At 43.8% G+C, this 15,302-nt stretch overlaps 1 protein-coding gene across 9 annotated transcripts in view; it reads right to left on the bottom strand.

Annotated features, from left to right (window-relative positions):
- The window catches only part of BRSK2 (BR serine/threonine kinase 2), a 427,682-nt gene that overhangs the window by 94,865 nt on the left and 317,515 nt on the right, over nt 1-15,302 (bottom strand). The gene's annotated exons all lie outside the window — the stretch shown is intronic.

The raw sequence follows: 15,302 nt of genomic DNA, 5'->3' as shown, positions 1-15,302 counted from the left end.
GCCTCGGCATGTGGCTGTGGGTAATTAGTTGGCATGTGGAAGTCCCTTGAGTCCAGAATTCCACAAAACACTGGCTCCCAACACTTTCGAAAGCCTCTTTCCCATCTAACATTGACTGCCTTCCTACTTAGAAATAGGGGATGGGCAAGGCAGTGGTGACCCTTGAACACTGGGTCATGATCCCCAGGTTGGGAACTCCTGCCATGGATAAAGGGTATAAATACCTGTCCCTCCTCTTCTCCTTTTCTCTCTTACCCATGCCAGAGGCAGTCATGGACCCATCACCTCCCTTTCATGTTAGCTAGCATAAGTACTTTTAAATAGCTCTTATATAGTGTAGTTCGTCAAAATTTGTGAGGTTTGTGTCTATATTGTCATGTTTTAAAACTGTTTTTGAGTCACCAAGATGGCAGATGCATCTTAACAACAACAACAACAACAACAAAAGGCAGCATTTATGAGGAGTTCCTGTTGCCCTTCCATGGTCTCTGCTTTGGGTGGTCAGAATGTGTGTCTTTTGGGTCTGGGTGAGAAAAGGTCCAAACCTGAGAACTTAACTCCTCTTGCAAATAAGGGGGACCCTTTCAATACCCAGTCAGAAAATAAACCAGTTGGAGCCTGTCAGGCAGGGGTGCTGGAACAAGTGAGGATGCTGAGAGCCATTGAACCAACTGTAAACCCTGTATATAATGGAAACCACTTCAAGTCAGGGGGTGCTGCAGCACGCCCCACACTCCTAGTTCCAGCACCTATGCTGTCAGGGGGTGAAATGAGTCAGCATGAGATAAAAACCAATCACGGTCAGCAAAGGTTACATGTTTTTTGACAAGAACTACAATCAGAAACCAAACAATAAAAACCCCAGCTGGAGGGTCAGCCCAGTCCTGTGACCCTTAGTGTGGAACTTAACCTTCTCAAAGACACTATCTTCCCTTTCCTCCCTGTATTAGACACTCAGATAGTCCTGCTCATGGGAACAAACACATGGGGAAGGGGAAGTTGAGCTCTTCCTGTTAACCCCTTGTTTAAAGGAACAGGGCAGTGCCCCTAGACCCTATTGCAGAAACATAAAGTTATAATGTTTTGGAAATTACCCCCTTTGTGTTCCTGACCAGGAGTCTAGGGGACATCAATTAGCAACAGCTCCCGAACAATTCAGTTCAGGTTTTATGTAAAAGTCAGTGCTTGTTGCTGCAGTAGGTCACTTTGGGAGCATTAGGCAGCTCTGCTCAGACCTCCAGCAAAGTGGGAAACATTCAGTAAAACTGCTAGTTCTTTATCTTAACATCAAGCCTTGAGCCCTCATTTTTAAAAGGGCCTAAAGGTTGACCTCCAGTTTTGTACACATAATTAACATGCTGCCATTTAGGTGCCTTACTGCAGGGGCAAATGGGTAATTAGATGCCTGAGTGGTAGCATTTATATCTGTAAATAATTGTATCTGATGAACTGGAGGGCACTCAGTAAATCAAGCCCTTTGTGTATTAATCAAAGTCTCCTGGTAACCTGGGACATATCCTTTGGTCTGACACCTTCAGCACACTCTAAAGCTCGTGAATGACCAGTGAAAGCCCAGAAAAGAACCTCTGAATGCTGCCATCACGGACAACAGTCCCTGACAGATACAAGCTGATCATACATGTGCCAGATCTGTACTGACCCTATATGGGGAGGTTCCTGCCCTAACAGTTCAGCATAATGAAGGACACAGAGTAGAAGAGGCCAGGGTCCTGTAGTGGGCTATGGAAGCTGGATAATAATGAGATGGCAGTGCATTATTGGATTACTGTTCTCTAACTGGGATCCAGGATCGATTTCATCTTGCAACTGAGTGCTGGGAAGGTTTCATCCAACGGGGGAGATGGATTAAAGGTTTCCTGTATCAGCATTAGGGTATGGTGATGAGTGATAACAGTGCTTTGCAAAGTAAGTGGTGTTGATATAATGAAAGGTAACTGGAAACCTCTCAAAGCTCCAGGCAGACTATGTGTCCTTCTGCCTTTTGCAATAGTTATCCTTGCATCAGTCTCAGAAACTGCTCTCACAAGACTGTTATTAAGGACTAGTTATATGTAGGGCTTGCAGAACTCCATTTTTCTTGTTTGGATAATTCTGACAGATAATATCAATGTTTATTTTTAAGCTTTTTTAGATTTTTATTTAAATTTTCACAGTTGTGGGAATTATGGGAATATCAGAAAATTATGTAATAACAGTAGATGTTGAGATTCAAAAAGTAAAAATTTTATGAACCATTAAAGCACAAATTGTCAATATCACATGTCAAAACATAGGAAGTAAGTATCCTTAAATCAACAGATCAGACCTTTTTTTTACTATTCATTCCCTAGTCCAGTGGTCCTAAACCTTTCCAGACTACTGTACCCCTTTCAGGAGTCTGATTTATCTTGTGTACCCCAAGTTACACCTCACTTAAAAACTACTTGCTTACAAAATCACACATAAAAATACAAAGTGTCACAGCACACTATTACTGAAAAATTGCTGACTTTCTCATTTTTTCCATATAATTATAAAATAAATCAATTGGAATATAAATATTGTACTTACATTTCAGTGTAAAGTATATAGATCAGTATAAACCAGTCATTGTCTGTATGAAATTTTAGTTTGTACTGACTTCACTTGTGTTTTTTATGTAGCCTGTTGTAAAACTTAGGCAAATATCTAGATGAGTTGATGTACTCCCAGGAAGACCTCTGTGTACCCCCAGGGGTACACATCCCCTTGGTTGAGAACCACTGGCATAGTCCATTTGTCACAAGCCTAATTCAAAAGTCTATATCGTTGGATTGTCACTCTAAGAAGTTCTCAAGCAGTATTTTTCTCACTTTGCTTACCTGCAAATTTCAGTTACCATTGATGAAAATATTTTTCTGTTGGTTTGCGTGTGTAAGGTGAAATTGATGTTTACTGACATTTACTGTTAAAAATCTAATCCTTCCAAGTCTAGTTATATGCACAGAGGTTGGGGATGCTCCTTTTGTTAAATTCAGTCTATTATATCGCTCATGAAGATGAAGGGCCAATAGCACTGGTAAGAATTAGGTTAGGGTCATTGTGTCCCCTAAATCCAAACTCTGTTATGCTTCCTAAATTCCAAACCCCTAGAACCTCTCCCTCATAACTATGTGTCATCGCTCTGGGTTTTGTCATAGCTAGGTCAATATATTTCATTCCTGACCTGCAATAAACTCTGCTATTCCAGTCCTCTCTCTTCCACTTCAGGGGAAGCTATGCAGAAAGGATATCAGTGTTTCACATGTCTGTTAGGTTTTACTATGTGAGTGGAATGATATATGAAAGAGCTCCATTTACTGTTTGGTCGGATATGAGCCACGTATGTCCAATGTATAGAACATGTGCTGCTTATATATACACTGTATATGCTTAAATGAATGATTGCAGTGCTGGTGAAAGACTTGCAGGCTGAAATTCTGTGTTAATCCTAGATTTTTATTTTTTTAGGGGAAACTATTTGCAAAAATGCTTTCAAATATTTTTCCTGTTTTTTTTAAAATTCAAATTTTAAATTACATTTAGAAATTTAATTTTAACCAGCTCTATAGTTAATCAAAAATGGGAAAAAATGAAGTGAACATTTCCCCAGTTTCTCTGCTTTATTCACGTTTTTAAATGTTGACATTCAGAATTTCATCAACATTTCAAAGTTCAAAAAAATCGGACCAGCTCTAGTTCATTCCCAGATGAGATGCACAATGGGTAGCATTCAGCCTTCTCCCACAACTCCCCACCAACACCCCTGAATCTGAACCGAAAGGATCTCTCTCTAAGGGGCGACATTAATCCGTTAGTTGTGCCTGTTCAGCCCTTGGCCTTCGGTGAAGATGCCAATGACGGACAAATGTGATGGTGATTTCTCTAGGAAGTGTATTGGTATCACCACATTACATTAGCCACTGGAGAGCTTCCATGTGGTTACAACTGTCGGTCCCAATGACTTAGGCCAGATATGAGCTGGTGACTTAAAAACGGAAGACTCAGGAGTGTTTCTTAAGCTCAGACTCATACCTATTATGAGTGGGCCCATGATAAACAGTGAAGGAAATTACAAGAAAATGACGTAGCAGAAGCAACTCATGCAAAAATTCTACCCTCTCCCCATGCCCCATATCTACCAGCTTTCCCATTTCTATCACTTTTCACAATGGGAAGGAAACACACAATGAACTCTGAAGTCAGACTCATCCCCAGCCCCCTGACAGTAAGATCTCTTCACCAAACCCTTGATAGCAGGGGAAGGTGAGGGGTGCCATTTCCTCTCCTGCCTTCCTCAGGTTAGAAGCAGTGGAAGGCTGGTGGGGTTATGGGAACGGTAGCATATTATCCACAACTTGGACGTTATTTTTTAAATGAGATCAAGCAGAAAAATTAGATGCCTCTGAAATAGCAAAAATAATAATAATGTGTCACTCATTTTCATTAGGGACATGCAGGGGGAAGGGGAAGAAAGAAAGCTACCATGTTCTGTCCCTTCCTACTCAGGCATGTGAGATCTACCAACTACGGTGGCTTTGCGGAATTTGCCTTGCAGTGGTAACCAATGCATTGCAATGGAGAATTCAGTCCCCTCTGCTGCAGCTGCCCTGATAAAGCCATAGCGGGATGGTCCACACCACAGCTGGCACTTCGGAAGCCATTGGCTGGGACTTCTGGATATGGGGTAGCACGAGTGAGTGTGAAAGGGGACCCCGACTGGCAACAAGATTGTCTCAAACAATCGCTTTTCCCCAGACGCCAGGCAAAATAACATCAAGGGAAATTATTGACCCTGATTCTCTCCTGTGCCAAAATACACTCGGAAGTGGAGAGAGGGAGGCACTGTCAGGGAGCCATGCATTCACATGCCCCAGCCCTGGCCCTGACCTAAGTCAGTTGAGAATTATAGTTGGGGAGCTTTGCTCCCCTCTGTTCGTTCCTCATCCAGTTACATTCTTTCCTTCCCCCAATATGCCCCTAAGTCAGAGTAGGGGTGGTTGGCATAGGGGCTGGCTCTACCACCCTTATACGAGTTATTAGGGTTGTTTAGTAGAAGCCCCACTCAGGGATGAGGGTCCTACTGTGCTGAGCACTGTACACACATATAACAAACAGACAAGCCCTGCCCCAAGTGAGAACTCCCCTCTACCAGGGACAATTCTCAGCTATCCATATGATGTCCCTTTTATACTCCTCCGGCAGTGTTAAGGGGATAGAACGGAGGCTGAGAATCTGGACCACAATGGCAGGACTGGGACTGTTGCCACTGGAGATGGGACACCTACTCTGCATTTGCATTCCCCATCCTTGCTATCATCATCAGCTCCTCTAAATGCCCAGGTTAGAAATGAGAGGACATGTGGAACAGGGGGAGTCTGTTATAATTTGCCAAAGAACCCAGCAGCCTGGATGGCCTAACACATTAATATTCAGCAAGAACTCTCTTGTGCCAAAATGAAACAAAACCCCACCACATGTGATAATTACTTGGCGTTTAATGGAACATTGCCGAATAAATGAACTTAATTTGGTCCCCTTCCAGCTCATCTCTCTGACTCCATGTCTTACATGACCTGCTTCACCTCTTCGCTCTGCAGGTGAACTGAGGACTCGTTACCCTTTCATTGTTCCAGAGGTTGAAATGCCCTAGGGCATTTCTCCACATTGGCTGGAAAGAAGGATTAAAGAAAGCCGCCTCTTTGGTGAACAAGCAGGGAAAATTCCCCCCACAGAGTGCTGCATAGGCAGAGAAGGAAAATGAAAGAGAGAGCTGCAGCACGGCATGACAGAAAGCTTGATATAGTCCCATCCAGGATGGCAATATGATGTCCTGAGCCCCTCAGCCAAGACAGTGGAGCAAGCAGCCAGCTGCTAGAGCTTGAACAAGGCAAGACTTTTGGAAGGAGGGAACATGGATGTGAAAAAGAGAGAGAGAGTCACTAACCAAGCGATCACAGGGAGAGTACACAGTGTCTGACAGTTTGCAAGGTGCTGCTGTAATACACACACACACACACACACACACACGCACAAAGACACATGGTACAAAAAGGGTGCTAAAAAAAATCCTGCAGAGTGAAAGAGGGATGGTGTGAGTGTCCCTGAATTCCAAGAGGGCTCTTGGGGAACCAATGCACAATTCTAGTGGATAGAGAATAGCAGAAGGATCTGCATTTGCATACATGCTTCATAGCTCCCCAAGCACTGACCGTTCGCACTTGCCCCCCAGTTACTGGCCACGCTCACTGATGCTCTCCAGGAGGATATCAATCCCTCCCTCACTCCGTTTGTGAGGTATCTGCTTTCTTACTCTCTGAAAACTAACTCATCTGTACTGCAGGCAGCCATAGCATATGGGTGACACTGGGTTTAATTTATCCCTCTTACTGTCACCGAGGGCAGACAGCAAATCCTGGAGGTAAAGACAGATCTGGAATATTGGGCCCAGTGGAGCTATGCCAGTTTACACTAGCTGATGAACTGGCCCATTATTGTAGAGTGATTTTGGAGCTGAAACATTCATATTGGTTTCTATGACAACCCTGTTTAGTTCCCAGATTTCTAACCCAAGATACCCTTTAATTGGAGAAATTGCAGGTCATTTCTAATACACAAAATCTTAGCCTCTTTGCAAATGCTTTTCCCACTGACCCCAAACACCCAATGAAGTTAGACCACAGAAGAACTGTCCAACAATATGGCTTTAAAAAGGGTCGAGTATGCTGCTGAGGCGATATGAATAATGTATTAAATACTAATTAATAATAATGAGAAACACCATTTTTTATTTACGTGAGCACCAAAAACCTTTTCATCTCATTTTCCATTGCTCTTGGAAATGTAATAATGACTCAACAGCTATTGTAAATTGGAGATTTGTATGTGTATGTTTCTCTACACAGAAAAATCTTTGGTTTATGTTAATTAAGCTTGCTCTGTTCTACTTTACTAACATTTTCAAGCTTTGTAAAATTAGTCGATACAGTAAAGGTCACAAATAAAAGGATAACTTTTTAATATATATTCATAGGTTTTAAGGCCAGAATCGACCATTAAACCATCTAGTCTGACCTCACCCAGTTATGCCTGTAATAAGTAGATGTGCATGTCCTTCTTGCATTCAGGGCAGATTTTTCAAGAAGGAAACATGTTAAAAGTTGTTCTCTTTTCTTCAAAGAAGTAAAAGAAAGCATCTCTTCGAAGTCATAAGTATGCCTACATTTAACATGTCTCCTCCTTGTATTTATGCTGGACTGCAGTGAGGCAGATGACCCACCAGCCCAGGCAAGGGTAAGGGAGCAATCGGCACCAACCTGCCGCACCTCTGTGGTATGTCAGGCCCGGATGTGAGCCCTTAAAAGGGAGAACTCAGTGCAGTAGTGGGGCCATGCTGAAGCAAGCAAAGTAAGGGCTCAGAGTTCCCAGACTGGGGGCCCTGTGTCGCAGTAACTGACCTATGGCTTGTGAATGCCACCTACCCAAGTCCTCTGAGGAAGAGGACTACCAGGCTGGTTTTCTTTGCTGAAATCCCCCCTCTCCACCCTATGATTAAGCCCTAACCTTTTCTCACACTGAGGAGTGGGAACTAAGACTGTCTGCGAGGCCTGAGAGACTGCTGCCCTCTCCCTTGCACAAGAAAGTGGGTCGGGGAATTATTTTCCATTTGTGTGGGCTGCTTTATATCCCCCTAAAGGGGGTGGACTCACTAAAAGGCACAGATGATGGGTTGTACCCCATATCTCAGAACCAGACCACAGGGTTGTGGCTGCCAAAAGAATGACATAGGAGGTAAGCGAGGTGCCTGCTCTCACTCCAAGGTGGCAACTTTGAGGCGGTAACCTTCAACACGGAGTTAAGATTACATAGTAGTTTTTAAAGCCTTGTGTGCAGGGCCGGATTTCCAATTAGGCACAGTAGACACATGCTTAGCAGCGCCTAAAAGTTAAAAGTGGTTAAAAGTTAAAAAGTTAATACATACAGCTCTCCTGTAAGCGGCTGGGCTCCTGGCATGGGTTGGTGGCTGCCCAGTGTGTGGGGCTGGAGCAGGGTGAGCATCTGAGTCAGCCCACCTGGGTGTGCTGTGAGCCACAGCCGGGCAGGGAGGCTGCTGAAGGTGCTGGGAGCGTGCCAGCCCCTTCCTAATCTCGGCTGTCTCGCTACCTCCGCCCTGTGCTGGGGTGGGGCATGGCCAGCGCCCCATTCACTTGCACGGGCAGAGATGGAGCTGCTGCGCCAGGCTGCAGGAGGGACAGAAGACACCTGGGGACTGCTCGCTCTGGGGAGAGGTACAATCCCCCCTTGCGCCTTGCCTGGGGCAGGTGGGCTGTGCCTTGGCTCGGGATGGGAGCGCCCTGCATGGTGGAGGGTCTGGTGCCTTCCCAGGGAGGCTGTGTTATATTTCTTTCCATTTAATTTTTTATGAAAAACACGAAGGTCAGCTGTAGGCAGGGGGGAGCTGAAGATGCTATGCCTAGGGGCATGTAAGGTGTAAATCCAGCCTTGCTTTTGTGTTGACAAAGAGTTGTACAAGGAAGGCAGTAATAGGTAACAGCTGATCCATTTTATATTGCTGTCACTCAAGAAACGGAAGTGTGGTTGTTGACCTTAACTGTGTCTTTGTAGCTTTTCAGTCTGTGAGGAAAATGGTATTGAAGTAGAACAGAGAAACCTTAACTAACACTAAACAAAGGTTTTTTCTGTGTGAATTTCCCTAGTTTGTAAAGAAACTGTGCAAACTGGAGCTGCAATATGAAATGCAATTAATATAGGGCCTTACAAAGAATCATGATAATGTCATGAACACAAAGGCTGCAGTGTGAGTTCGATGATGGAGAAATGTCGATATTAGATTACAAGTGGACACAGCAACTGAGCAAATCTGTTATCAGGGTGTAAAACACATAGGACACTACCAAGCAAAGAACATCATTATTAGTTGACGTGGTGTTTTCAACTTGCCACTGCTGAAGTCAATGTCAACATTTAAGTAAATAAGATTGCTGGAATTTGACAGATTTGCTGGCATGTACACACATAGGTTGCTGCTGAGTAAAATACTGGCATCATATGGTTAATGCAGCACTTGGTGAATCTGCCGCCATGGACAGACAGATTGCTGCTGAGCAAACAATGTTGCCACATCATTCACACTACACTTTCAAATTGGCACAGCTCAAATCAATTATGAAACAAAATAATTTTTTCTGAGACATTCCAACATGGAAAAAATATAAATGTGGTATTTGTGTAAAGGGCAGCTATCCACATCCAAAGTTTAGTGTAGAATCTCCCTTTGCAAAAGGGTTCTGTAAAAGAGTGAGGCATTAGGGACTCAATTTAAAAATCCATCTGTTTTTATTTCCAAAATATATTTAAATATGTGACTCCTCTACAAGTCACAAAGTGCACAGAAAATTAAAAGCCTCCCTACAGTCTATTTTGTATGTGTGCAGCAGATATTCCCATTCTTTCGCCCATTAAGCACAATTCTCTGATGCAACATGAACAATGGTTTACCTACCAAATTACTATATATAGATGCATGCACACTATACCATAGTATATTCTCTTTTCATGTGTGTGTGTGTGTGTACGCGTGTATATAGAGTGAAAGCATATATACAATGCTCCACAGAGTGGTGCGGCATAAACGTTTTATCAGCATGAGTGTTAGAGATGTCTCCTTCCTTCACGAGCTCTGAGTAAGGCTGTGATTCTTTCACAGAGGTTGCGGAAGTCACGGATTCCGCGACCTCCAGGACTTCTGCAGCAGCTGGTGCAGCTGATTTCAGGGCTGCCCGAGCCACTGGCCCTATGGCCAACCACACTGGCCACTCGTGGAGTGACCTGAAGGCAGCCGCACTGGCCGCTGTTTGGGAAGCCCCAGGCAGCTGGTTCTAGGGACCGTGCGAGCAGCGGCTGGTGCGGCTGGTCCCGGGAACCGCCCGGGAACTGGAGCAGCGGCCCCCGGGGTGCCCGGATGCTGTCCGGAGAGCGGTCCCTGGGAGCAGCGGCTGGGGGGAAGACAACCCCCAGCACTGGAGCAGGCCCCCCCTCCACCAGGGCCCCCTGGAGCAGCAGGATCCCAAAAGTAGAGATTTAGTCAGGGGTATTTTTGGTAAAAGTCATGGACATGTCATGGACCATGAATTTTTATTTATTGCCCATGACCTGTCCATGACTTTTACCAAAAATACTTGTGACTAAATCTTAGCTTTAGTTATGAGTGAGTTGTGCAAGTTACCCCAAATAAGTGCCAATAAAACACAATCGCGTATTCTGTCTATGCTATGTATTTTACAGAAAAAACAATATTTTAGAAATTATTTATAGAATCTTCCTACACTGGTACCATTTTTCATATTCTTCCACCTGTAAGAAGAGCTGTAAATCATAATGTCACAATGTCAGAATCTGATATCTTGCAACTACTGGAGGCTAGCATCAAGAGCTGTATATCCCAGTGGAAAGCTGTCAATTTCCCTTTTCCCAGTGGTACAGCACCGGCATTGTACTCCTGAAGGGCAGTGAGATGTGCAACTTTAAACTGGTCACTGTGCAATACTAAATATTCACAACGGACCTCAGGCCAGTGTAATTTGGGGGACAATTCTGCGTTTCAGGAAAAGAGGGAGAAATTTGTTTTCGGTTGATTGAAAATATGAACCAAGATAACTGAAGCTCAGAGATTTGGGATGTTTAGACTAAGATGGATGAGTGGGCAGAGTGTAGGTGAAGCAGTCACAAGATGTGTGACCAATGAAATTGAAAACAGGGCTATCGCTTCCACATACAGGGCTGTATTGTGGCATTCTGTCACAAGCCCAACGTGAGGGGCAGTGTGGAGTGGCACCAGAGAGACCGTGCCCTTGGCAACGCTAGCAAGCACAGTGTTCCTATGCATGGGGTGTGCACATTTTGTGCTAGCCATTAGGCTGGCCCAGAAAGTGTGCCAGCCCTACTCCATGGATTGGTGCAGAGGAGGGGCAGGGGTCTGGTCCTGCCCCTCTCTCCACCTCTGCTGTAGCGCTTTAGTGAAGATGCTACTACAAGAGCTTCTCCCATCAGCGTAGTTAATCCACCTCACCGAGAGGTGGTAGCTACGTAGATGGGAGAAGCTGTCCTGTCGGCATAGCACTGTCCACACCGGGGGTTAGAGCGGTATGACTATGTCACTCAGGGGTGTGGATAAGTTTGTAGTGTAGATGAGGCCATAGTCATCTCTGCTTCTTGATGTCACCCCTGATTTCTCACAAACCTTCCCTCCCCATTAATAAAAGTATACTGCGGTATTCTGTAAACCGTTCCTGCTCACAGTGCTCTCACAAGAGCTTTTGGTGCAATTGCTGTGAATCCTGAAGTATTACTTTTATAATGACCCTTTCCCCACCCTACTAGTGGGAAGGATACAAAGCAAAGTAAAACAAAGCTCCTATTCATTGCCTTAGCTCCCAACCCCCCCACGCTCCCCGTGTCACATACTTTAGCATGAGCCCCCTCTGCATATACCAGCAGACAGCCTCAGGCGATGAAAGAAGAGGCTCTAGTAATTGCCATTTATCAATATTCATACAGATCCTCAAACCCTCCTTGTGCCCTCCTGGAAAAAAAAAGCCAAACCAAAATAAAAATAAAATGAAATAATAATCCTGCTGCTCACTACCAGAGGGAATTTCCTCTCAATGTCACCACTGCGCTGTGCAGTAATTGGCATTATCAGTTATCTCTGAAGCTTAATAAGGTTTGCCATGGGCCCTTTTCCGTAATCATATTTTTATTTGTCAGCTCACAAGATACAGACACCAGATAGGAGCCTGACCAAAAGAAAAATCCAACACACACAAAAAACACAACTCAGACCAATCACAACATTGGTTGGTGATGTCACATACAGCCAATCAGGAATCTTTTAGCTGTTCTCTCCTATTTCCTTCCAGATTCCGTTCTCTCTGCAATCTTTGCTTTTTCTAAATAGAAGGGTTCTCCTCCAGGGGAAATCTAAGACTGGAGTAGCTGTGAACTCCCCCACGGTCAGAGCTCCTGTATCATTTCCTACAGTGACTGCGGCTGGGCCTGGAGTAGCTGAGAGGTCCCACACAGGCAGTGGCCAAGGTGTTCAAAAGCAACTACTGATTTTAGGGGTCCTACTTGAGGCCCCTTACAGGACCCTGGTTTTCAGAGCGGTGGCTCAGCACCTGCTGAACACAAGCTCCCTTTGAAGTGTTTCAACATGGGCATCAAGGTGGGCAGCCAATGTCATTAGTCACTTTTGAAAAATGTGGTCCGTGCTGCTATGACATTTCACTGACTCCTGAGGCTAGGGTAGCCGTGAGCTCCCACACACCATTGGTCCTATGCCATTTCCTGCACTCCTGAGCGGGGCTATAACTAGGGTCGCTGTGAATTCTCCCACAGCCAACCCTACTACAAAATCCTGTACAGTGACTGTGACTGGGAGACGCTCCAAGCTCCCGCTACACTCCCATTAAAAGAAATAAATGGAACAGGAAACTCATACTGATTTAAAATAACATTAAACCAAACACAAGCAAAATTACAAATCCATTTTCTTCCTTGCTGGGGCTGCTTCCTTGAAAACCCTTCATCAGACAAAGGCAATTTCTGCCCGTGGTTGAAGGCACAGCTCCCCCTTCCCCCCGCCCCCGATCAATGGCCACTGTGGGGAAACCCTTTCAGATTCTCTCATACAGGAATCCTGAGCCATTAATAAATTCAAAGCAGTGAAAGAAGAACTTACCAGGATGCTGAAGAAACTGTAAACCTTAAGAATTTCTCTGTGCTTGGTTGCTCCCTCCTGGGGATGGTGGAAGAAGAGGTGGCATGATGCTGGGTGGGGGGCACAGAGCTATCAATCTATTCTGCTAGCATGCTAGAGGCACTCCAGTCATTAGCCAAAGGAGAAGCCTTCATTACTCAGTGTGGTCATAACTGGATAACCTGGCTGATGAGATGATTTATCATCTCGCTGCCCTGCGACAGGGCAAGGTCAAGCTTCGTTGCTTAGGAAAGCACATTAAATTATTATATATTTACAAACCTGATTTTTAAAAAACCTTTGGTGGTGACTGCTCAGACTCTCACATCTTAGGAGCTGCACGGTTCTCACAGTGACCTGATTCACTGTTCTTTGACTCCGCACTGACAGTGGTAGAGTAGGGGTTGAGGAGGAGATCATGGAAACAGACTCACTTCTTAACAGGAAGGATATTGCCTTAATGCCCAAATGTGTTGAAGACGGTAGCTGGGGATCCTTAAAAGAGGCACTCACTATTCCTTGAAAATTCGCTAGAGACCCTTAATTCTCCAGAATTACTTACTCTTTCTACGGCCTCAGCCCCACCCTCAGCCCTGTTCATTAAAGGCAGACACCAGAAGGCATCTGTCCATCTATCTACCTGTGCCACACTTGTCACAGTAGTACCTAATTGCCAGTAGATACATATACATTCCCACAAGAGTCATGCGAATACCACAAACATCTGTATAAAGAAAAGGAGGACTTGTGGCACCTTAGAGACTAACAAATTTATTTGAGTATAAGCTTTCGTGAGCTACAGCATTTGAATTATTAAATGAATTACCATCAGTTGTGTTTGCACCTTTTTTGTGTGTGCTTCCTGTGAATATTCGAGTGAATGAATTTACCAGCAGCAATATATGTGGAGACCGTCAATTATAAGAGAATAACGGAGAATATTTGCAGAACATGAATTCTGAATTTGTAAATGAGACTGTTGACACGTAAAATCTGATTCTGGGCAGACTCAGGAAAACATCCCTATTCAGGAATGGTGCTTAGGAAGTTAATGCTTAAATGCTTTCCTGAGTCAGGGCCTCTAAGAGATATGCTCTGCTAGTCATGAACAAAAACAACCTATGTGTCCAATCAAACCTAACTAGAACCACACTATCCAGTTTCCAAAACAAACTGCTCCTGAACAATCTATCGTGAATTATTCTCAGAAATATATTGAGAAAATCATGATTCTCCCACAAATGATTTGCAAGGAGAAAAAGATGTGGCATTCACAGAACAAATTATTTGTTAAGAATTATTTGCCATCAGAGAAAACTTTCTGGGTCTGATGATCCAAAGTCCATTGAAGTCAATTGGGGGGAAGGAGGATGTCTCACCATTAATTTCAATGGGTTTTGGATTGGCCCCTCATGTTATTATTGTTCATTCTCAGCTCACCCCATGCTCTGTTGACTATCACAAACCCGTCCATGCTGACTGCGTACTGTCCTCAGAACTTCGAAATCCACAAATGTGGTCAGCTCAACCTCTGAACTGCTCCCCACCCTACCCCATTCTTCTTAATATTACCCTACAGCTCCTTCTTGCCCCTTGAGAAAGGCTTAGATCCCCTCTTCCATCCATTACTAACACATTCCCTTAGAAATTTCCAGTTATTTACACAATGAGGGGAGCAGATCAGACACTTAGGTGGCCATTTTCGCTATGGGCGTATTAGGGCTGTTGATTAATCACAGTTAACTCACATGATTAACTAAAAAAAATACTTGCAATTAAAAAAAATTAATTGCACTGTTAAACAATAGAATACCAATTTAAATGTATTAAATATTTTTGGATGTTTTTCTACATTTTCAAATGTATTGATTTCTATTACAACACAGAATACGAAGTGTAAAGTGCTCACTTTATATTATTATTTTTAGTACAAATATTTGCACTGTAAGAATGATAAACAAAAGAAATAGTATTTTTCAATTCACCTTGTGCAAGTACTGTAGTACAATCTCTTTATCGTGAAAATGTAACTTACAAATGTAGATTTTTTTTGTTACATAAGTGCACTCAAAAACAGACGAATGTAAAATTTAGACCCTACAAGTCCACTCAGTCCTACTGCTTGTTCAGCCAATCACTAAGACAAACAAGTTTGTTTACATTTGTGGGAGATACTTCTGCCTGCTTCTTATTTACAATGTCACCTGAAAGCGAGAACCAGGGCCAGCTCTAGGCTTTTTGCCTCCCCAAGCTCCAAGCTGGCGTTGCAAGGTATTTACGTGCCAGATATGCTGAACATTCGTATGCCCCTTCATGATTCGGCCACCATTTCAAAGGACACGCTTCCATGCTGAAGATGCTCGTTAAAAAAAGAATGTGTTAATTAAATTTGTGACTGAACTGCTTGGGGGAGAATTGTATGTCTCCTGTTCTGTTTTACCAGCATTCTGACAAATATTTCATGTTATAGCAGTCTTGGATGATTAACCAGCACATGTTGTTCGTT

The sequence above is a fragment of the Lepidochelys kempii genome, chromosome 6, assembly GCF_965140285.1.
Source record: "Lepidochelys kempii isolate rLepKem1 chromosome 6, rLepKem1.hap1, whole genome shotgun sequence".
In the NCBI taxonomy this organism is placed as follows: domain Eukaryota; kingdom Metazoa; phylum Chordata; order Testudines; family Cheloniidae; genus Lepidochelys; species Lepidochelys kempii.
Note: the sequence above shows the minus strand (reverse complement) of the source record. Positions and strands in the feature narration are given on the sequence as shown.